This window comes from Macaca fascicularis, chromosome 3 (genome assembly GCF_037993035.2).
Source record: "Macaca fascicularis isolate 582-1 chromosome 3, T2T-MFA8v1.1".
Classification (NCBI taxonomy): Eukaryota; Metazoa; Chordata; class Mammalia; order Primates; family Cercopithecidae; genus Macaca; species Macaca fascicularis.
In genome coordinates this window covers 57,272,501-57,296,800 of record NC_088377.1, presented here as the reverse complement: position 1 = coordinate 57,296,800, position 24,300 = coordinate 57,272,501, and the positions used below count along the sequence as shown (strand labels likewise).

At 45.7% G+C, this 24,300-nt stretch overlaps 1 protein-coding gene and 1 long non-coding RNA gene across 31 annotated transcripts in view; one reads left to right on the top strand and one right to left on the bottom strand.

The window, feature by feature from the left end:
• Nucleotides 1-24,300, bottom strand: part of AUTS2 (activator of transcription and developmental regulator AUTS2) — a 1,209,597-nt gene that overhangs the window by 197,198 nt on the left and 988,099 nt on the right. For 5 of the 30 annotated variants that reach the window (XM_074034832.1, XM_074034836.1, XM_074034845.1 and 2 more), the window contains exon 1: nt 4,075-4,782. The exons of 20 other annotated variants lie outside the window; for them this stretch is intronic. The gene's annotated coding sequence lies outside the window, so the exon portion shown is untranslated. Of the gene's footprint in view, nt 1-4,074; nt 4,783-24,300 lie in introns of those variants that run through there. 5 more of the 30 variants (XM_074034837.1, XM_074034846.1, XM_074034827.1 and 2 more) reach the window with 4 other exon arrangements.
• On the top strand, nt 4,691-13,061 carry LOC123572217 (uncharacterized). Its single transcript, XR_012432332.1, has 3 exons — nt 4,691-4,789; nt 5,103-5,216; nt 12,934-13,061. It is a non-coding gene; the product is annotated as an uncharacterized lncRNA (long non-coding RNA).

Sequence of the window (24,300 nt, the reverse complement as noted above, 5' to 3'; positions counted from 1 at the left end):
GGTGGCTCACGCCTGTAATCCCAGCACTTTGGGAGGCCGAGGCGGGCGGATCACAAGGTCAGGAGATCGAGACCACGGTGAAACCCCGTATCTACTAAAAATACAAAAAAATTAGCCGGGCGCAGTTGTGGGCGCCTGTAGTCCCAGCTACTCGGGAGGCTGAGGCAGGAGAATGGCGTGAACCCGGGAGGCGGAGCTTGCAGTGAGCCGAGATCGTGCCACTGCACTCCAGCCTGGGCGACAGAGCCAGACTCCGTCTCAAAAAAAAAAAAAAAAAAAAAAAAAAAATTACTGAATTGGGCCAGGCATGGTGGCCCATGCCTGTAATCCCAGCACTTTGGGAGGCTGAGGTAGGTGGATCACTTGAGGTCAGGAGTTTCAGACCAGCCTGGCCAACATGGTGAAACCCCGTCTCTACTAAAAATATAAAAATTAGCCAGGAGTGGTGGCGGGCGCCTGTAGTCCCAGCTACTTGGGAGACTGAGGCAAGAGAATCCCTTGAACCCAGGAGATAGAGGTTGCAGTGAGCCAAGATGGAGCCACCGCACTCCAGCCTGGGCAACAGGGCAAGACTCTGTCTCAAAAACAAACAAAACAAAACCAAAAAAAAACCAAAACAAAACGAAAACCCACAAAACAAAATTACTGAATTGTACACTTTAAAGTGTTTTTATTATTAAGATGGACTGTGAATCATTTCAATAACAGTTATTAAAAAACAAAACAAACAGAAAAAAGGCTGCCTTGGGGCAGCTGTTCTGAAACGTGGGCATGCAGCACTCACCTGGAGAACGTGTTAAAACACAGGTTGCTGGGCCCCACCCTAGTTTCTGATTTAGTAGCTGTGGGTAGGGCTCAGGAATGTGCATCTCTAAGGAGTCCCCAGGGTGCTGAAGGTCCCGTTGGTATGGAGCCACATTTTGAGAACCAGTGACCCAGAAGAGAGCTTCTCCCAACTTCACTGCATGTGGTGGACACTGTGATGAGCTCCCCAGATCCCTGTCTAATGACAGACTTGCTACCAACTGCTGGGAGTGCTGTCTGCAGTGAGTTGAAAGGTCTGGCCATCCCTGCCCACCAGAGACAACTTAGAAGGCCGATCTAGCTCTGTAGCTTCCCGTGTTGTTAGTGATGACTATCACTGGGCCTGTATTGCTGCTTGACTTCTTGCTCTACCTACCTATTTCCTTCCTCCTCCTTCCCATAAGTATTGATCCAAAGGGAACCCCTTAATAAATACGCCACTGGCTAAACCCCATCGCAGAGTTGGATCATGGGAGAACCCCACTTGTCATAATGCATATGAGAAATCTGGGGAACTTGTTGCAGATTCTGATTCTATAAATCCAGGGATGGATCTGAGGTTCAGCATTTCTAACAGGCTCTTTGACGATGCCAACGCTGCTGTCCCATGGTCCACACTTTGAGTGATGAGGGCCTAGATGACCTCAAAGTACTCCTCCGGCTCCATAATGGGGAGACCCTATGAGCCATCAGGTCGAGTGTAAAGGGAGAAAGATATCACACTTACTAGGTCATTAAAAAGTACTGAGATTACCCTGTCCTTGAGATCCAGGCCATGGAATTGGGTTACAGGTGAGTGTGTTCAACACAGGCCTTTCAGGTGCTCCCTAACTAATCCCCTTGGACAGGGGCCAAGATCAACTTGAGTTTCTTTTTTATATGCTCTATTGTTACAATATGGCTTCAGGGAGTTACTTGGGCAGAAATGAGTAATCTGCATTGCGCAACCAGCAGACAAGTGCTGACTGATACCCAACTACACAGCCTATTCAGGGAACCAAAGACTGGGTGGGAAGAAAGATGAAAAGAAAAGTAGAGGCAGGGTGGTGGCCATCTTTTCCAGCATGTCTGCCCTCAGACAAACCTTGCATTCTAAGAGCAGTTAGGCCAGTTCGTGTCTTGTTTCCAAGTGGGATCATTTGATAAAGAGTTTGGAAATCTGTTTTTGACCTACATCTGTTCTTAATTTACTGAGAGTCCCATACTTTGTAACTCAGTTTTCCTATCTGTTCAGGCTGATTTCAGATAAATATATAGGTCACAGACTCATATTCTCAGCAGGTTACCAAAAGAAAAAAAGGGAATTTGGAAACCAATCTTAAGGATGTTATCATAGAAGGAAACTTTCACACCATCCTACCAAACACCCACTTGTCAGAAAGAGAATCTTGGGGTAGGCTGAGCCTTAGGGTAGCCTTAGGCAACATTTCTGAGAGGACAGCAATCCTTAAGCCCCTACTCCCTCTTTTTTTAAACCTCATCTAGCTATTGTAACAGCTCACAGTCAGGCGTGTGATGGATGGCAAATGCATAGGGAAAAAGGAGCAATATGAAGTTGTGATCTTTAATAAACTCTTAGGAAAAGTTAGGAAACTCGGCAATCTGTCATTCTTGAACGTTACAAGGCTCAAATTTCCATCCATGTTGTATCTTCAAGCTTCTGCCTGTTGTACAATTTCATGGGAAATAAAAGGAGTGAATGCCTGCTGTGCCTTGGGCAGAATACAAACAGAAAAGGAGTGGGCGCTCAATACAGTAAACCTGCACTGAGAAACTGTGGTTATGGAAGGACACAACTTTCTACACTTTTGCTAAATTTTCTTGGTAGCAATGACAAAACAGGGCTGGGGAGAGGGGGAAAACCAGGGTAGCTAAGACCTTAAAATTCTGGACAGTGACACTCTGTACTTAGGGACCTGCAAAGCACCGGGAAGGGCTGAGACTGGGAGGCACACATACAGCAAACGTCTTTCCATACCTGCTTTTTTCTCATTAACCAAGGGGATTTATGAATAAGCTCTGCAAACTTTAAAACCCATCCAGTATTCAAGATGCAATGTCCCTTCCGTGCCACTCAGTCTCTTCTGGAGTGAAATGCAACTATAACGATGCTCCCTGAACCCACTTGCAATATGCAAGCTCTCTAGAGAAGGTAGCCCCTGATCATCCTGTTGAAAATCTGGACCTCGTGTAAGCAAGAAGAAGTAGTCAAGGTACAGAGTGGCATAAATATTGTTACTTGAAGTGCTAATTATCTACCAGTGTATTCAAAACCTAGTGATTTCCAAACCTGCTGGAGCTTCTTATGGAAATAAACATACACATCCCAATGTAGGGTTAAAAGGATTCCCAGAAACCTACACCAAAAATACAAGTAAATTATCCTCTGAGCAGGGATTTCTCTCCAATTTCACTGCTTCCCACAAGGGGAACAATTTCTTGAGAACATAATAGTAAAGGAAACAATACACCTCCAAAGAGAAAATAACATCTTTATAATTACAGATTAGTTCCCAAACAAATTGCACACCTACACACTCACTCTGCTTTGAAGCTGAATAACTTCGGTGAAGCTTGTCTATCCCCTTCAGCTATCAACATTTACAGCTTAACAGCTCAATCACAAGATTTTCAACACAGAAACCCCAGACTGCAAAAGCACTCTCGAATGACCCATTCATTTCATTCTTGAAGAATGTGGAAAACACAGCGACAGAGAGCACAAATCGGGGTTAATACCCCGGCAGGGGAGAGGAAGCTCTGGTATCTCTGAAATAGTTTCAGTGTGCCAGTTTCAGAGATTACCTAATCATTTCTAAGCCATTCAGATTTTTATCAGACAGGAATTAGCAGCTGAAAGTCTTGCTTGGCCCAAGCTGTTACATCTCTTTATCAGAAATTCATCTAAGTTTGCATTGCTTCAGCAAGGCACCCACATTCATTTCAACTCATTGGTTACTTATCCATTAAATGGGTTTCTTAACCATCACACTGGTTATTTAATTTCTACCCCATGGCTCCCCCAAGAAATAAAAAGTGCACTATAATTATATAAACTCTTAATTAAACTGAAGAATTCAGTGTTGCCATTACCAGTCAGTAATTCCACTCAATTAGGACAATAGACTTCCATTTATTACTGAACTCCTAATTGCTACTCATTTTCCTGGTTAGTAATTGCCAATCCTATCAGACAATGTGCTTCAAGAAAATTCTGCCATGAAATTATATTTCTCTCCATCACGGGAAAGGTGGAATCAGAGTCCTTACGTGGTCAGGAGTTGGGTCCTCTTCTCTAGCCCCATGCGTCTCCAGGCTCGGGGGTTTTAAAGGCTCGTGTGCCCCAGAGTTGGTTGCTCGTGCTGCGATCCGCGGTAGACTTACCCACAAAGGAAAGGTGTATCCAGGTAGCCACAGAATCCCAAAGCCAAACCTAGCCGAAGAGGATGCAAAAACCAACCACCCGAAGCGGTCTCCGCATTTCCAGAGGACTAAGTTCAAAGTCTCCAGGCAGGACGCATTTTAGGCCTTGAGGTGTACGTCCACAGCAGGGGGCAGATTCGGCTGCTTCTCAGCCTCAGGAGACTCAAGACGGAAGTCCGAGGGAGGCAGCCGCACGGCACCACGACTGGGGCCAGCCGGCCTCTACCTCTGCCTCCCCGGGTCTGGCTTCCGAGGTGGGTTCGCTGGCACTGGCAGGCGCCGGGGAAACTTGCCGGCACGCCACCCGCCGCCTCTGGACGCCCCGGCGACCCCGCACCGGAGCTGGAACGAGTCCTGGCAGCTGGCTCCGCGGGAGCTCCTAGGCGGCGACCAGACGCGAGCGATCTACCCGCGGCTCGCGGATGCCTCGGCCCAGGAGCTGCGCGCCGCCCGCCCCAGCCCCGCCCCGGCCCGCGGAGCGCCCCGGCCCTCCTCGCTCCTCATGACTGTCTCCTAATTAGCCCAGAAGACTGCAATTCGCCGGCTAGCAAAGACACCCGCGGTGGGGAAACTTGACAATTTATTCCCGGGCCCGGGGGAGGTCACCCGCAGTGCACCAGCGGATTGGCTGCGGCGCGGGTTGCGGCGGCAGAGCGCGCAGGCAGAGCGCGCGCCGCTTCTGATCCGCTCTGCCATCCCGGCCAGGCAGGGGCAGGGAGGGCCGCCCTGAAGCAGCCCGCGGCTCAGAACCGTGTGAAAGGGACGGTGTCGGTGCTGGAACCACGAAACTGCCCCACTTCTCCAGATTGGGTGGTTTGGAAGAAATGCTCTTTGCTGTTTGGGTTTTTAGACGTCACACTCTCTGTGTCTTCCAGTTGACAATGGGCTCAAGCCATTTACAGCCGGAAGATGTTCTGAATGAAGTATCCACTCCAACTTCATGTTACAGAGGAGGGAACTGAAGCAGAAAGGATGAAGGAACTGTGAAGGTGAGTGGGTGGAAAAGCTAGGCCTGGGCGCCGGGTGTCCTCACTCCTAGTCTTTTTTCTACAGAGAACAGCGCTGCCTTTGGGGCTGCCTTCCTTACAGAGAGCTCCACCCTCAGGGGCACTCCCAGGAATGCACAGCAGTGCACGGAGAACTCTGCAACTCTGGTGTCTAGCCCACAACCAGAGAGAGTTGTCTAGCCCACAACTATGCCAACATAGTTCAGAAACTCCCCCGCCCCTGAGCTAGTGAGTAGGAAACGGAGTGGGCTTGCAAACTCAAGCTTCCACAGTAATTCCTGAATGTCAGCCACTACACCTCAACGCTCCTTGCCCAAGGAGGTGCACAGAAGAGGAATTCCTGGAGGGGCGGCGTAGAAAACAGTGGCTGAGGATGACACCCTTGCAAATAGCACAAAGCCCCCTAACAGCGGATGCTGCAATGCCAGCTTGGCACATCCTGACCACAAAGCAACTAGTAATAATTTTTTTTTTTTAAGACATTTTCACTCTTGTTGCCCAGGCTGGAGTGCAATGGTGCAATCTCGGCTCACTGCAACTTCCGCCTTCCAGGTTCAAGCAATTCTTCTGCCTTAGCTTCCCAAGTAGCTGTGATTACAGGCATGCGCCACCACGCCCAACTAATTTTGTTTTTAGTAGAGACAGGGTTTCTCCACGTTGGTCAGGCTGGTCTTGAACTCCTGACCTCAGGTGATCTACCCGCCTCGGCCTTCCAAAGTGCCGGGATTAGAGGTGTGAGCCACCGTGCCCGGCCTCAGCTAGTAATAATTCTTATTGCCCCCTCCATTTTAGTGCTTCTTGTCACATCTGCTCGTCATCAAAAGTGAACACACTCACTCACCCCCATCTCCCAGTCTCACTCAGTCTATTCTGGCTTTTGCAACCTCCACCCATACAAATGGAGGAAACTATCAAAGTAGGGGAGAGAGGAACAGCAAGCCTCAGAGAACTCTCTCTGTGCCAGGAGAGCTGAGAGCTGCTAAGCCTCTCCCTGGTCCTTGAATACACAGAGTCTAGAAGGGCTCCCATCCTAGTTGCCTTGTGTTTGGAATTTGAATATGCAGCACTCAGCATTTGAGGCATCCTGTCACTTTCCTGAGCAGAGAATTGAGCCAGCTCACTAATGCTATCAAATCACTGGTTCTCTCCACTAGCAGCATCCAGGAACTTGGATGTCAGAAAAACAAATTCTTGGGCCCAACCCTGAGCTACTGTATCAGAAACTCTTGGGGTGGGGCCCAGCAATCTGTATTTTCAAAGCCCTGCCCCCACAACCCCAGGGGATTCTGCACACACTCAAGTTTGAGAACCACTGCTCTAAAAAGCTACTTGCCAGGGTCACCTGAAGGGGACAGAGCAAAGGTCAGGGTCAAAGTGGGCAAGTTGCACCGTGTATCAAAAAAGTGTCGTCCCTCCCCTCAGCCACAGTTAGAGGCCCTCTAGGGAGGGTTTGGAAAGGAAATCAGTAGGTTTGAGGCATAGGATTCTTCTTCTAACTTTGAAGATCACTGGCCTGACCCCATCCTACTGTCATCTCAACACTTGTGGGCACAACACTGAGAGCTGCCTGGGCCAGACTCTGCAGCCCACATTATTTTGCCCTGGGCAGAATAATGTTCTATATTCTACGATGTTCTATGATGCTGTGATTTCGCTGCTGGCCCCTGGACTGAAGCCTCCTGCTCATGGTCCAGGGCTCTCCTGCCTCTCTATAGAATCATTCTGGGGCGATGGGAGCTGTTCAAGTGACTGGTCATGACTGTGGTGAGATCACAACAGCTTGAGGGGAGCAAGTTCCTGAGCCTGCAGCCCCATCCACCAAGGGGATTCAGCTTTCCCATCCCCTCAATGGGAAGAATAGTTCCTCGCTTTCCTGATTGTTGTGGGGACTAAACAGCACTTTGTGTTTTTGGATGAAAAATAAAGCACTATAAATATATAGGGCTTGGTGACCCCTTATCATCTCCATTAATTAACACACGTGCAGTGAATGCTCTTATTCCATCATCACCTGACTAGAATCTGGCCTTGTCCCTTGGCCTCGGACATCACTGAAATGCAGGTCCTCTTGGTTGTACCTGCTCTCCGAGGTGTATGTGAGTAAGGGCCTAGGAGAGGGGAAACCAAAGAGGGGGTGATGCCCCAGCTTCAGTCCCAGTCTTTATGCCACTGAGGCAGTGTGCAGAGCATGAAATCACAGCTCCTTGATTTTAAAATGTTATGTTCACATTTATTAAAACACGGCATAAAAACAGGAATATTACCAACTTAGATTATTGAGTGCTTACTGCACAGCACGAAGCATTATTCCAAGTGCTTTATTTGTGTTAATTCCTCAAAACAGCCCCATGAGGTAGGTACTATTATTATCTCTATTTTGTAGATGAGAGAGTGGAATTATAAATGCCAAATAACTTGTCTAAAGTCAGGTCAGGCATGGTGGTTCATGCCTGTAATCCCAGCACTTTGGGAGGCAGAAGCAGGAGAATCGCTTGAGGCTAGGAGTTCAAGACCAGCCTGGGCAACATAGTGAAACACCATCTCTACAAGAAAAAAAAAGAAAAAAAGTAGCTGAGCATGGTGGACTGTGCCTGTAGTCCCAGCTACTCAGGAGACTGAGGTGAGAGGATCACTTGATCCCAGACGTTTGAGACTGCAGTGAGCCAAGATGGTGGCACTGCACCGCAGCCTGGGCAACAAAGCAAGACCATCTCTAAGAAAAAACAAAAACACCAAAACCTAAATTCCAAAGTTTGAAATCACTTTTAGGATGTCATATTTTAATTCATTTATGTTCAACAAACATTAATGACACCCCTATTGTATACAAAGCACCCTGTGAGTCACCATGGGTAGGGTAGGGGTAGGATTCAGAGAAAAGGTGAAGAGGACATCTACAACTTCAGTAAAAGGCAGGCAGGCAGTGGGAGGGGTGGTCACGCCTGTAATCCCAGCACTTTGGGAGGACAGGGCAGGTGGATCATTTGAGGTCAGGAGTTCGAGACCAGCTTGGCCAACATGGTGAAACCTCATATCTACTAAAAATACAAAAATTAACTGGGCGTGGTGGCACACGCTTGTAATCCAGCTACTTGGGAGGCTGAGGCAGGAGAGTTGTTTGAACCCAGAGACGGAGGTTGCAGTGAGCCAAGATTGTGCCACTGCACTCCAGCCTGTCAACAGGGCAAGATTCCATCTCAAAAAAAAAAAAAAAAAAAAAAAAAAGATAAAATAAACGAAACCAAACAAAAAAGCAGTATTGCACAACTAGCAAGTGACAGAGCGGAATTCAAACCTGGGCAGTTTGGCTCCAGAACCCAATTCCTTCCCTAAACTTAACACTGCATTGCTCATGACAAAAGGTTAAGAGAAGAAAGAAGATTCTGCCCTTTCTTTGATGTGCATACTGAAAAAACATACAAATATGTAAAATATATATCGATGGCAAATGTGAATATTTTTCTTTAATATGTATTACGTTTTCTACATTTTTACAATGGACATATATTGCATTTATAACAGCATAATTTTCTAATTTTATAGACTACCATTTCTATTGAGCGTATATTTCATTTATAACCAGCAACATTGTTTGTTATTATTTTTATATCCCTATTGAGGGCTGAGCCATGAGGCAATCTGTGAGCCTCCTGGGAAGCCTAGAGGTTTGTTTCTACATGTCTGGTGGCTGCAGAGTTTGGAGAGCTGTGCCAACTGCAGTACCAGCCAAACTGAGGAATGGGGGATTATCTGCTCACAGCCAGATCAGGGTGAGAGAAAAGAGACCAGCAAATAGCCCTGACACATGCATAGACTACAAAGTATGTTGCAGGTGGGGGGAGCATAAACAAATGCATGAAGCATATTAAGAAGAGAGTGGGGGTGGGTGGGGTGGCTCATGCCTGTAACCCCAGCACTTTGGGAGGATGAGGCAGGAGAATCACTTGAGGTCAGGAGTTTGAGACCAGCCTAGCCAACATGGTGAAACCCCATCTCTACTAAAAATATATAAATTAGCCAGGCGTGGTGGCCAGCGCCTGTAATCCCAGCTACCTGGGAGGCCGAGGCAGGAGAATCGCTTGAACCTGGGAGGTAGAGGTTGCAGTGAGCTGAGATCGCACCACTGCACTCCAGCCTGGGGGACAGAGTGAGACCTTGTCTCAAAACAAACAAACAAACAGTTGGTAAACCCGTTGCTAGGAACAAAAGCTTCCTGTCAAGGAGTAGCCTGGTGTGGGTCTTGGAACTTTCCTCCAGCAAAGCGGGCAGTATGGCCTATGAACCAAAAGCTTTGAAACAGGCACACACAAATGGGCTGTGTCACACCACATCTGACGGCACATTCAGGAGCACCTAATCTTTCACATTTGCCTTGGAACCAATCTGGGGTGGGGGCAGGTGCGGTGGGTATCAGCAGCCTCTCTTCCTGAGTCTTACTCAAGTCACACACAGTTAGAGGCAGGCCAGGACTGGAACCAACTTTTCTGTCTTAGTTCCAAGCGCTTTGCCACCCCATGTTGTCAATCTAGGTAAAATTGTAAATCTGAAAGATGACACCTGAACTACAAGTTCCTTTAACCCTGGAGAAAGTTGAATAAAAATAATGTAGTGGGCACTCTGCTTACTAGAAGTGTACAAATATCGATACAATGAAACATTTGAAACTGACGGCACTCTGAAAGAACAGCTACAGTAAACGAGGAAAACAACACGGAAAAAGGCCCTTATTTTGCTTATTGGGAGAGTTTTCCATTCACAACTACACGTCTGTTTGTTACAACTGGGAAATCTGTTATGTTTTGTTGACAACTCAGACTGTTTCTACATTCCTGCCACATCGCTGGGAGATTTCCAGGCTCAAGGAGATACAGGGCTTTTAGTGTATTTATGATTTAACAGAAGTTTCTTTTCGGTCATAAAATATAAAATTATGATGACCGGCTCAAAGGTCTGGAGGGACAAGCTTGGGAAGCGGAAATAACCCTACTAGTCTAACAATGCTACCCTTCTCTTCAAAACAGATCCTCAGAGCTGCTTCAACCACTACCCTATATCCAAAGAGTTTCTAAAATAAAGGAACAGTATGTCCCCAAAAGTTCTAACAACCTCTAGGGAGATAGGGGATGGTAAGAACAAGGCAGTTTGAGTCAGAAAGATCTGAGTTCTGAGGCCCACTCCGTCACCAGCCCGTGAACTTGGCAAATCGCTTCAACCTCTCTAAGCTTTCAGTTTCTTGAACAATTGAGAGCAATATTCTCTCCTCGCAGGTTGTCATCAAAAGCTGCAAAGAACTGCCCTCTAACCAGAGGTGGTTGTCAGTACTTCTTTGGGGGCCAGTGCCTCCTTATTGTATGTATATATATACACACACACACACACATATACATATATATATACACATACATACACACACACACACAAATGTGAAAATAAGCTTCTGGCCACTGTTCTCTGAGGTCACTACTAACCTGGGTGCACTTGTCTGAGACCAAGTTCTGGGCACAGCTGGAACACCTAAGTCATTGTGGCCACTCAGGCCTCACCTCTGCAGACCACTCTCCCTCCTCCTGGCGGGGAAGAAAGGTTTCTGGGCTTTGTGAGGGCATGGCAGGAGTGTCTGAGTGGGGAACAGCCGAGGAGAAAGCCGGAGCGGATGATGCTTTCCTGAGGAGCTTTGTCAGGCAGGCCTGAGAACAAACCTGGTCTCAGCCTTCCCCCAGAGTCCCCCTGGAGCTTGGGGTGATGAGTTAAGAAATGATAATAGAAGCTGAACAGAAACTATCAGTCATATCCCCACGACTTTCTTTGTCTTTATTTCTTGTCTTTTTTTTTTTTTTTTTTTGAGACAGAGTCTCATTCTATTGCCCAGGCTAGAGTGCAGTGGCGTGATCTCAGCTCATTGCAACCTCTGCCTCCCAGGTTCAAGCTATTCTTCTGCCTCAGCCTTCCAAGTAGCTGGGATTACAGGTATGTGCCACCACGTCCAGCTAATTTTTGTATATTTAGTAGAGATGGGGTTTTGCCATGTTGGCCAGCATCATCCGCTCCGGCTTTCTCCTCGGCTGTTCCCCACTCAGACACTCCTGCTATTCCCTCTCACAAAGCCCGGAAACCTTTCTTCCCCGCCAGGAGGAGGGAGAGTGGTCTGCAGAGGTGAGGCCTGAGTGGCCACAATGACTTAGGTGTTCCAGCTGTGCCCAGAACTTGGTCTCAGACAAGTGCACCCAGGTTAGTAGTGACCTCAGAGAACAGTGGCCAGGAGCTTGTTTTTGCATTTGTGTGTGTGTGTGTGTATATGTATGTGTATACTCCTGACCTCAAGTGATCTGCCCACATCAGCCTCCCAAAATGCTAGTATTATAGGTGTGAGCCACCACACCTGGCCATATCCCCACGACTTTCTAGTTTGTTTTTTTTTTTTTCCCCCCAGGGGGTTTTGCACACAAAAAGGTCATTTTTGATTCCCTGTTAGCTCAGGCGGCTCCTGGGTTTTCCACCATGCTCTCCTGCAGCCCCGCTTCTCCCCGCCGGGAGGGCTCTCATTCGTTCCCCACATGGGAGGAGTGGAGAAAGAGAATTCATTCTGCAGACCCGTTCTCCCTGCAGTTGGAAGCAGCAGATTGCCCCACTCATGTCTCGCAGTGCACGCTTGGAAGGCCACTGCTCCACTGCCACCGGGAGGCCAGTGCTAGGGAAAGGGCCCCCACTGTGTGAGTGGCCGCTTTTTATGGTTGCTGCCTCTGTAGGAAATGCTCTGAAGGGATTTTGGAAACCATGGGGCATCCAACGTGTTTCAAAGTACATGCTTCACTTTCAGTAGGCATAAGCTTTGTAACCCCTGATATATAGATCGGAGTCTGAATATGCTTAGATCTCAGAATGGAAGGGTTTCTAAAGAAAAACTCCAGAAATACCCGAATTCAGATGTAAAAAAATGTGTGAGAATCAAGAACAAAGCCAGCGAAAGCAGAGGGAGTGAATAACCTTTCATTTCAAGCTGCTTTCCCCACTAGAGACAGTCATGATCTGTGCAGCACTATTTGATGCAAATGCCTCTCAGAAAAGAGCCAGTGGATAATAGATAAAAAGATTATCTGTGACATTATGAAAAATGAAAGTTTAAAAACGGCTACAAGTCCCATAAAAAAAAAATCCTAAACTTTATTCAGTCTTGTTGAAAGGCAACAGCGGAACTGTGTTTTGTTCAGCGCCTGGGGTCCCTGCCTCTTCTGCCATTGTTCTAATACCTTCCACCGGCTCATCTGTTTGCAAAAATCTTTCCTGCTGCTTTCTCTGCTGGAAACATAAGGTCCAAGAAGCTATCACAGCCCTGTTTCTTTTCCTTAACTGGACTCTGATGCTGGAAATTCAAGTGCTGCAGCTCCTGCCCCTCTCTCTTCCCTTCCCCGTCATCCCCCTCTGTGCTAAACCACCGGCTGCACACTTGATTTAACAGATGAATTACAGATTCAAGGCATGGGTTTCCAGGGCAGGAAAGAGTCTGATTTTTGTCCAGGTCTCTCTTGATTGGCTCAGCATGGAAGTCTTTCATTTAATGGGCCAGGTCCTGCTGAGAACACCTCTGCTGGCACCACACCGATTTCTTTCTTTGCTCGAGAGAGGAGCAGAGATCCTAAAGAGAGATTTTCCATCTTCCAGATTTCTGGTGTGCTCACTACTTATCATTCCTTTTAAACAGAGCATTATGAGTGTAACCCAAGACTCCAGGAAACATTTGATTCATCTGATCAACCATCTTTGATCTCAAAGTTGGCCGAGATGTTGTTGAAGAACCTATTTGAACACCTAGGCCACAAAAATATGCCTTTTCCTTCCACTCAAGGAGACAGCACAGTGCGGCAGTTCAGTGTGAGGGTGTGGAGGGGACTGCCTTGTTCAAATTCCAGTTCTGGCACCTGCTAGATGGGTGGACTTTGAGCAAGTTTCAATGTCTGAATTTCTCTATTTGCAAAACAAATACAATAAGATGATCAGATTGAACCATACAGGACTGCTAATATTTGACTGTTTTTTATTACAAACAGATTATTAGATTTGACCACATACAATTACCAATATTTGACTGTTTTTGACCTACAAAAATGGCAGTTTTATATGGTTCATCCTAATACCCACCTCAAAGGGTGACTGTGAGGATGGAAGACAGAAAGTCATCTAAAGTGTTGCACTGAAGTGCCTGGGATGCAGCATATGCTGAGTAAAGGTTATTATTGCTGTTATTGTCAAGGAGCTTATGGGAATCACTTGCTGTATACAGATCACCTGTATACAGGTACTGCAGTGTGAAATACTCAGATCCATCACCTAGTTGCCAAGGACCATCTAGGCCAGGTGATGCAGTGCTAACAAACATCATTAACGGTAGAGAAAGATGTGTACTCAGTCCGAACTCTTTCTGTCTCATTTCCTCTTGAAAAATCCCTTCCTGGGCAGGCGTGGTGGCTCATGCCTGTCATTCCAATACTCCGGGAGGCTGGGATGGGAGAATCTCCTGAGCCCAAGAAATCAGGAACAGCCTGAGCAGCATAGTGAGACCCTATCTCTACAAAAAGTTAAAAAATCAGCTGGGCATGGTGGTGTGTGCCTGTTGTTCCAGCTCCTCGGGAGGCAGAGGTGGGAGGGTTGTTTGAGCCCAGGGGGTTGATGCTGCAGTGAGCCGTGATGGCATCACTGCATTCCAGCCTGGTAACAGAGCAAGATTCTGTCTCAAAAAGGAAAAAAGAAAAACCCCTTGCCATATGGAATGCTGTTCCCTTCCCATTCTGAGGCAATTTTACCCATTCCTGGTGGCTTTTATAAGCCAGTTGGTATGACTGGAATTAGACTTAAACTACTCAAATGGAGATTCCAAAAATATGTTTGAAAACAGACATCAACCTAAGACTGTGTATCACACTGTGTGCCTCCTTCCTCTGTTTCCTGCAAGTAGTGAAGACAAAGTTTTAATTGTTGGAGGAAGAGTAAAATAGAGAAATTAGGAAAATCTGTGGACGAGTGCTGACCTCAAGGACAGGAACAGTAAGTGTGAACCTGCAAACTGAATGGGACTGAACAGCAGCCTCTCCGGAGGCAAATCCACCCAGAATGCAAATATGCAGCTAGCTTTCCCACACCAGAGTTCAGGATGCAAGCCTTAGTGTTGAGAACTTGAGAAACATCAGTGCAATGGGCAGGCATCCCGTGCTTTCTGGAGTGCCTGTCTACCAGTTCTATCCCAGAGTACAATGCAAAGTTTCAGTCATGCCCCCAATCACATCATTTCCTGGAGCAGTTCTTGAGATGTTTAACCCTAAATAGAATCCTTCCCTTCCTTACATGCACCCAAACAAATACACTCCCCTACTGTAATGAAACCATTCTCCATTGGCCTAATCAGAATTATCCTGAAGGCCTGCTTGCTTGTTTTTAAATTATGAAATATTTTTGGACTACAGGAAAAGTATAGGATAACATGAGAATACATGTAAGGAAAACCTGTAAAGCCACCATATAGCTTGAGAAATATATATTTCAGATATCTCCCTGCAGGGCACACACTCACCAATTTGATATTTATCATGCACAGTATGGTATTTATACTTTTGCTATATTTGTACATAGGATACAAACACCATGTAGCATTGTTTCGAGTGTTTTAAAACTTTATTTTGGCTGGGCGCAGTGGCTCACGCCTGTAATCCCAGCACTTCGGGAGGCTGAGGCGGGAGGATCACTTGAGGTCAGAAGTTCGAGACCAGCCTGGCCAACAAGGTGAAACTCCGTCTGTACTAAAAATACAAAAATCAGCCAGCTATTTTTTTATTTATGGTGGCACATGCTTGTAATCCCAGCTACTTGGGGGGCTGAGGCAGGAGAATAGCTTGAACCCGGGAGGTAGAGGCTGCAGTGAGCTGAGATCGCACCACTGCACTCCAGTCTGGGTGACAGAGCAAGACACTGTCTCCTAAATAAATAAAACTTTATTTCATTGCTTTTGTCCCACATGTAGCCGTCCACAACTTTTAAACAAGAGATTCTAATTCACTGGGTCCATTAGGGGTTATTTGCCTTGAACAAACTGGTTAGATTGTGGGTAATAGCGAGGGTGATCATATCCCACAGAATTCAAACTCGGATACTTTTAAGAGTGAAGATATCCACTGTTAACAACTACAGCAGGCATAAACTGGGGCTGTTTGAGGCAAACCAGGACCTATGGTCACCGTGGTGACGGCAGATGAGTTCCTGTGTTAATATATGCGATCCGTATGACCGACTAGAAGCCTCTCACATCACAACATCTGATGGGCCTCTTGGAATGAGTCCATTGGTTTGTGCCTCTTTTGGCAGAAAAGTCATTAATGAGAACCTCAGTTTCTTGGTTAGTCAAATGGGGATTCTGGAAGAGGAGGGGGAGTGTAGCTCTTGCGACCCTCCTGGTGTGTTTCAGGCCTGTGTTGTAAAGTGCTCTGAGCACAAGAGAACACCAGCAGCCCCGCAGAAAGCCACAGCGCCCCCCAGAGGACTAGAGCCTCCTTTCTGTGTGTCAGTCCAGCTGTTTCCACAGCAGGGCAGGGACAGTTTGCCCCCTGCAGGACCCCCAAAAGTTGACTGGTCAAGGCTCTCCACTGCTTTTTCACAGAGCATCTTAATTGGCCTGTTTCTATGGAAATGAGCTTACTGCCAATCAGGTTTTCTCTCAGCTCCCAACTGGTTACCAACGCACCCCTCAGATTAGAAATAGTGCTGAATTAGATCCTTGCTAAATAAGTAAGTAGGAGCCAAAAAGGATATCAGAGGAGTTAGTAATTTTGGTTTCCCTTTGAAAAAAAGAAATCAGACACTGAGCTTACTCAACGCCTTGAAAAGCAGGGTGCAGAGGCGCAAGGAGAACCTATGTGCTCCTGGCTGGGTGAGGCCAGGCTTCCACCTGTGTACCAGAGCTTCTGGAACGAAGACAGAGCCAGAGAAACACTGAAGTTTTCAGTCACTGCCCCAGCACACGCCCTTCCTGGCTGGCAGGATGAGGGATTCCTCCTGTTTGCCGCCCCCTTCCTTCTTCAGAGCAAGGCCAGCACTCGCCTCCCTGGAACAGGGGCCTGTGGTGTGAAGGGGTGCTCTGGGGCTGCACTAAGCATGGCGTTCTGGGCCTGTCTCTGTACTGCCCCCAGGGCTGGCTCAAGTTCGCTGGTGGCTGTGGCTGAAGTCGCAGCCCGCCACCCAAGATGCCTTCTTTATTCCGGCTCTGTATTTAGGCATTAGGATGCACAGACCTTTTATCAAGGGTTGTTCCCCCTCCCAAATTGCATTTGACCAGTTTCATTTCTGCCTGAAATTAAAACACAGAACTTATAAATCCCAAGCTGTCACAGCGTGAATGAAACCCTAGAAATAAATCCAGTCTAATGACAGAGCGATCCGGAGACCTCAGTGGGAAACAAGATACTTTGTTTAATAATTATCAGCCTGCTTTCAGGGCCTGTCTGCTAAAGCAGTGGTGTCAGAAGCTGCACAGAGAAGAATTTTTTCCCCCAGATTTCACCCTGGGAAAGACTGAAGCCATTTAAAACCAGACTGGACGCTTTTGATTTACATTTCTGATATTAAATGCAGAGCGGCTGTCTACATTTATGCTACAGGGCATTACTTCAGTGCGAAGAAACAGGGTGGTGGCAGAGATCCAGTTTCCTAATGAACAAGCTTATCTGGAGGAAAACAGCTTTTCACACCGTAACAAACAATGAACACCTCTTAGATAGCAAATTCAATGGCAAAAATATAGCATTGTACATGTCACAGTCCCGGAATTTAATGGGGGCACTTGCAGCATTAGTGGTTTACATTAATTTTTAAAATTAATTTTGTTTGGCCCGCAGGGAAAATATTTTCATTTTTGTTTCTGATATCCTGCAGCTAATTAACACTGCTTACCGCTGCTCTACAGAGCTATCCATAATCGTCCACTTGGTAGCCAGAGGCCATTTTTAAAAGAAGAAAGCTGGAAGAGGGGCAGAAGGCAGGCTTCTTTGCTTTCTTCCACAAAGAAAGGCTCGCCCAGATGGACAGAGTGGCTCGGCAGAGGCCTGAGCTGTGCAGTGCGGGTTTCAGCGGTCATGGTGCCTGGAGGGCAGCCTTGGATGGGCCCAAAAGGCTCTTTCTTCACTCACTCTCCACTACTCCCCCCACAACAGAGGCTCCTAAAGCTGGTGACTCTCAGCAGTACCTGGGCAGTTTCTGTAAAGGTGTAGATTACTAGGCCCCACCTCACACCCATGAATCACTTCCTCTGCCTCCGCCCCTCCCATGAAAGAGTTAACGACCGGCTACTTAGAAAACAGGCCCCTCTCTCTCTGCCTGGGGCAGGGAGATCAGGGAATTCACTGCTAATCACTGCGGTTGTGATTTCTGATTTCTACTGGCAGCAAAGAGAATTGAACTGGGGTCCCCAGAGAGTAGCCAGCTCCACAAGGCAGACCTTGAGCTTGTTAGGCTGTGGTGCTGCCATGCGATTATCAATTTTAAATTAATCTCCCCAGTCTCTTTAAAGTGGTTGCTAAAAATATAATCTCTGGGATATCTTACCGTAAGACTTAACTAAAGGGAAAAATTTGGATAATAATTAAGTGCTTCCCTCTGCCTAAGCTTCCTGTAAAACACTTCTGGAGACTTGGCTAATCCACGGGCAGCAGGAAGACCAGCCAGGGGCGGCCCCAAGGTCTGAGTGAGCTGGTTTATAAGTTACACACTTTCTCTAAATAAAACTTAAACAGGCAATATGCGTTTGGACAAAAGGTTAAAGATACAGTACTACACTGTATTAAAACAAATCCTCCCCTATTTTTAACCCAAAGAAGTTTGGGAGGAAAAGCCAAAAAAAATTGTCTAGACATACTTTTGCTAAGCTCATGAGGGAGTCGTTACAAACTCACTTTATAGGGACATAATCTAGGTTATATATACAACACATTTTTAAAGGCAGCAACATGGTGGGACAATATGAACAAAAGTGAAAGGAGTTCTTATTCACAAGAAAAGGGCTCTCTGTAGAAACATCTCTGGCCTTGTCGAAGGCTCAAGTCAAAAGCAGACACATTTTCTAAAGCTACTAAGAACGATGAAGAGGGAAATGAACAGCAATTCATTAACAAAACTCAGCATTCTGCCCACACTCTGCAGCTTTCTGCTAAATGAAAAGATGATTCTGTACCTTGAATTCTGTAAAGTGGTGAGTCCCAAGCTTCCCCAGAGGGGAAAATACCTGTGGTATTTTTCCTTTCCTTTTCCCTTGACCTTCCTATTTCTTTGGGCAACATGGTGGGAAGGGGTAACTTAAAGCAAGAGCTCTGAACAAATATACATACTCTCTACGTGCAGCCATTCAAGTCGGAGAATGCAGGCTGCCTGAGGGTCCAGTGGGACTCTGTAGGCCTCAGCCTGAAATATGGGATGCTTTGTATACTCAGCTTGATGTGGAAGGAAGGGTTGGGGCCCGCGAGAAGGGAGAGGAGTTGGATGGAGGAAAGAGTGTGGGTCTGAAAAGGGCTGAGAAGACAGCTTGTGTGAGGCTTTCATAAAACCACACTGCCTTCTTTTAATGATAACGATAAAGAAAACCCCCAACTTCATAAAATTCCATTAATTCTATAATTTCCTTTCTTCGATAAGAGCAAAGAATAAAACAACTCATTACCTCTACTACCAACTAGATGTTTGACCTTGAAAAAATGACTTAACATTTCTGGTTAAAAAAAAAAAGTGGGTTGAGTAAGACAAGCTCTAAAATTGTGATTTTATTCTTCTGGTTGAAAGAAAACAAACCAAAATGAAACAAAACCTTACTATACATAGGCCAAAGCTCAATTTTGGCCCCACCTTTGACTAAATGATGAAAAATTAGAATGGGGAATGGTAAAATAGACATTTTTTTACTGTGTGAACAATATAAAATGTAAAGGAATTTAGAAATAAGTCAACCACACCATATTAAAAAAATGCCATAATTAAGATGAAATAAAAGTGACAGCAGAGTCTCTTTTATACTCCTGGAAGGCTCCCCAAACCTTGGTGAATGGAAACATGGCTTACTAGGAACCAGGTCTGTCCCTTGTTAAGGCTAAGGTTGGGTGGGGAGAAGGGGGTCAGGTGAGTGAAAGTACTGTGGTGGGTAACAAACAGCATACATTTCCAAAGTGACTTGTGCATAGTTAGTCTCTGTTTAAGAGCCCAATGAATCTCAACATTTTTTTTTTCTTTGAAACATGTTGGAGGTTGCTCAGGTTGGAATGCAGTGGTGCAATCATAGCCTGGAACTCACTGGCTCAAGCGATCCTCCTACCTCAGCCTCCTGAGCAGCCGGGCCTATAGGCAAATGCCATCACACCCAGCTAATTATTTGATTTGATTTGATTATTTTTTGAGACAGAGTTTTGCTCTTCTTGTCCAGGCTGGAGTGCAATGGTGCAATCTCGGCTCACTGCAGCCTCCGCCTCCTGGGTTCAAGTGATTCTCCTGCCTCAGCCTCTGGAGTAGCTGGGATACCAGGCATGAGCCACCATGCTGGGCTGTTTTGTATTTTTAGTAGAGACGGGGTTTCACCATGTTGGTCAGGCTGGTCTCGAACTCCTGACCTCAGGTGATCTGCCCGCCTCATTGCTGGGATTACAAGCGTGAGCCACCGTGCCCAGCCTTATTTTTAAAATTTTTTTGAAGCAAAGGGGTCTCACTGGGTTGTCCAGGCTAGCTTCAAACTCCTGGCCTCAAGCGATCCTCCTGTCTTGGCCTCCCAAAGTGCTGGGATTACAGGTATGGGCCACCACACCCAGCCTCAACTATTTTTTTGGTTACAGATTGTATTTGAAAATCTGATGAAAGCGAAGAACTTTCTTCTGAGGCAAATGCACAAGCACACAAACAAAACTTTAAATACACTATAGTGGACTCCTGGGCTCCTTTAAAGTTCGTCAGCAAATCCTGTCGATCTGTTAAACACAAAGTAAAACTTCCTGTTCTAGGCCTAGACACTGGAACATCTATTTGTTCTTCCATTTGCCTTGAAGGTTTGTAGTGTTCCCACTTTCTCAAGAAAAAATGTCTTTTTCAATTAAAAAATAACCTGACTCTCCCTGCACACCCAAGCAATTCTGCAGGAAGTCTGGTGTGTTTGGCTCAAGAGCAAAAGGTTGACAAGCAGAAGACCTGCAGCTGCAGCCCTCATGGCCTACGCACCTTCAGAGGTGGGGCTCGTATCCTGAGGCTGAATTCGGAACTCTTTTTCCACAGGAGAAAATTCCTACCAGTAAATAAGTCGGTGTCCCCTCCTATTAGAGACTGCCCTCTTCCTGACCTACTTCATCCACCCTTTTGACCTGCCTTCCTTCCTGGAGAACTAATAGGAAACGTGGTACCTGGTGAGGGGGAGGACCAGCAGGAAGCAGCCTCCTGGAATGTCAATGATGCTGGGAGAAGCACACCTACCCCATTCCCATTCAGCAGGCAGCCACGCTACAGCACAGGGCACATCTGCATAGCTGAAGGTCAGGATGAAGTCAGACTGGCTTTCAGCCCTGAAACTCCACTGTTTCAGGGTTGCAAGAGTGAAACTGTCTAGTACGTCTACTCTAATTGGCACTGGGCTACTGAATGATAAGAGATGGGAATGTGCTTTGAGGCCCAGTGCACGCCACCGAGTCAGTGCTGGTTACTTTCAAAGGCACTGTGTTGTGGAGCCCCAAGTGGCTAAAATGGCTGGCTTCTAGAGGGTCTGTATCCTGGCCTCGAAGACATCTCAGAGGCTCTCCTGCGAACGTAATCGACTTCACAGCAGCCTGCTTCTTAGAGCAGTTGGTCATCCTCTATCTTCCTGCTTCTTCTAGACTGATTATGAATCATGTTTGAAGTGGAAAGAAATGGTGGCTTAGGGGCAGATTCTCCCCGACTTCCTACTCCAGCCATTCTCCCAGCTAAATGGGTCCAAAAACCTCTCCTCAAGAAAGTGACAAACGAGGCACTAAATCAGAGGAATTGCGAATTCAATCACTTAGCCTGAATGGAGAGAGCCTTACAAGATGAATTCCATCACATTAAATAGCTTGACTCATGTCAGGAGAAAGCAGTCTACAAACCACTGGAAGGAAGGCTTGAAAAGATGGTTTATTAATTGCACCTGCTCTGTCCTATCCCTGGGCAGGGTAGGCTTGAAACCCACATCTCTAGCACTGAAGGAGATGGAATGGAATGTTCCATGGGTAAATATGCGAAAAAGATTGCCAACCTGATTTCTCATGAAGTAAAGCAAATAAGGAACAGGGCAGCACCATTACTTTTTTTTTTATTAGCAAATTAATTGCTTAGAAAAAAGAATCCAATTGTCTCAAGAGAAACAGTCCTTAAGAGCCAAACTGTTCATCTCAATTTCATTTGAATTATTATTTGAAAGGATTAAATCTGTTAAAGTGACACTTCTCAGCATTGCATACTGAGACAGCAAAGTTGCCTAACTTGATTTTTCTAAAATGTTCCTCCCTTCTTTTTTTTTTTTTTTTTTAAGGAAACAATATAAGGCTGGGCATGATGGCTCATGCCTGCAATCTCAACACTTGTGGAGGCCGAGATGGGTGGATTGCTTGAGCCCAGAGTTTGAGACCAGGCTGGGCAACATGGTGAAACCCTGTCTCTACTAAAAAAAACAAAAATTAGCCAGGTGGGGTGGCATGTGCCTGTAATCCCAACTATTTGAGAGGCTGAGGTGGGAGGATTACCTGAGCCCGGGGAGGTTGAGGCTGCAGTAAGCCATGATTGCACCACTGCACCACTTCAACCTGGGCAATGCAGGGAGACCCTGTTTCTAAAAAAAAAAAAAAAAAAAGAAGAAGAAGAAGAAAAAAGAAAAGAGAATATAACTTAGGCATCTTAGACCTGTTGGTTTGGCTATAGCTAGCAACATCCTTAACCAAAGAAGGACCCAGGGAAAATGAACTTTCTGGAGAGGATGTCTTACCAAAACGGTCTTAATTTAAAAAAACGAAATCATGATAATATGGCTAAGTATAGACAAGAAAAAATTTGGGTAGCTCCCAGTATAGAACAGGCCTCATTCCTTAACTATATCAGAAGTTGGGAAAAATAGTGAAGAGGGGGAGTGATTCTAGGTTTTGTAGTTCACTTTACAGTGAACTCAGTGGCAAATCTAGGAGAAGCATATTGTCTTGGTGCTCTAGTTTACTAACTTTTATAGTTGGAAGAAAAACAATTACTTCAGCAAGATGGGGTTACAAAGAGTCCTGGACTTAGAATAGACATGTGATTTCTAGTGCCACCTCTGTCTCAGGTAACTTCATTGGTCAAAAGGGAGAAAGTAGGGATAGAAAATGTGCAGCGTGCACACTTCCTCGCCTTCATGCCATGCTCATGGCAGACATCACTAATTGATTTAGCCTTTGATGCCTTCATGGCCCAGAATCTTCAATACAAGCCTCCAGGCAGCCACCTAACAAACTATAGATAGCAGGACAATCGAAACCTATTTGCTATGTCTAGACTAGATGATCTTTAAGGTCCCTTTTAGCTGTAACTTTCTAGGATATCTTCTGCAAATTATTTTCATATTCTACTAGGAATCTACTGAGGACAAAACACATATGAACAAAAATGCTTTATGATGTTGCCATAGTTGGGGAAAAAAACACAGCTTAGTAAATTGTTTTCATGTTTCAGTGATTAGAGAGTCTCTGGACAAAAAACATGGTATGTTCTGAAACTAAGAAACTACTGCCACAGCTGTGGCTATACATCAACTGCTGTTTATCAACCTTGTTGATCAACCCCAAATGACAATAATCTCAGACAAGCCAATGCCAATTTATCAATTAAGTAGCTAAGACTGGTAACAGGTAATGTTGTGTATCACTTACATAATCCCTACACCAAAGGATTTAAGGTACCTTAAAGGACCAAAAGGATTTAGGGTACCTTTAAAAGATATCAGGGAGGGGGGAGGATTTTTAAAATTATTGGTAGAAGAGAAGGAAAAATAAACAATGTGGGTATGCACAGTGGAGATGGGAATGAAGTCTGCCCATCCCTTAACCACTTATTTATAACAGATGGGCCAGCAAGCTGGCTCTAGGCTTCCAGCAGCCACGGTGATGATGGGAACCTACGCAGTTGCACAGTTCATGGGGGTTCCAAGATAAAGGAAAACCAACTCTTCAAAAAAGGCTCAATTATTCCTAACTCTGCAATCAGAGTGTTATTTCTCCCAAGGATCTACATAAGCAAAACAACACATAGCACACTAAATAATATTTTTTTTCTACTCATTCATTCAAAAGTCCTGGCAACGGTGTCATAGGGTTATTAGAGCCTCTGTCTGCAGAGCGTATGGTGCTGTTCTAAACTGGAATACTGGAAAGGCTAACTCTGCTTCTCTGCTGGTTTTTCTTACTCCAGATCCTCCAGAGTAGTACTTCCCAAACTGTGTTCCAAGGGACCTATGAAATGTTCCTAGGTGTTCTGTGGTCAAAGCTGTTCGGTAAACACAGCATATTATTACCTTCTCCACCTGCTTTGCTTAATTTGATCTAATCCAACAATTTTCAAATAAAATCCTTTATCCTAGTGGCATCTATTAATATATTATGAAAAGACTATTCCAGGAAACATTTCAGAAAATGCCAATCTAGAGAAAAAGGACTGCACTTATTCCTATTTTTGGAATCCTTCTAAAACATTGTTCCTCTAAGTGAAGTTTGGAGAGCTACCTAATGGCAGTGAGTTTGAAAGGCATTTCCTGGAAATTATGCACATGTCGATTCTTGGTTGCTGGTGAGGAGTGGAAGTGTGTGTCTTAGCAGAAAGTCAAGCTGTATGTATGGACAAACCAAGACTCTAAAAGCTCTAAGTCCAACCTTCTAATTGTTTAGGTTCCACAACATCATCCCCAAAATGGAAGTGCTGATATGGGTCAATGAAAATGGAATCTTCAAGAACAGACCGAGGGATCACTGTGGAGGGGTGAGACTATCAGTGGGAGGAATGAGAAGTTATCAGCACAGTTCAGCAGGGGCAG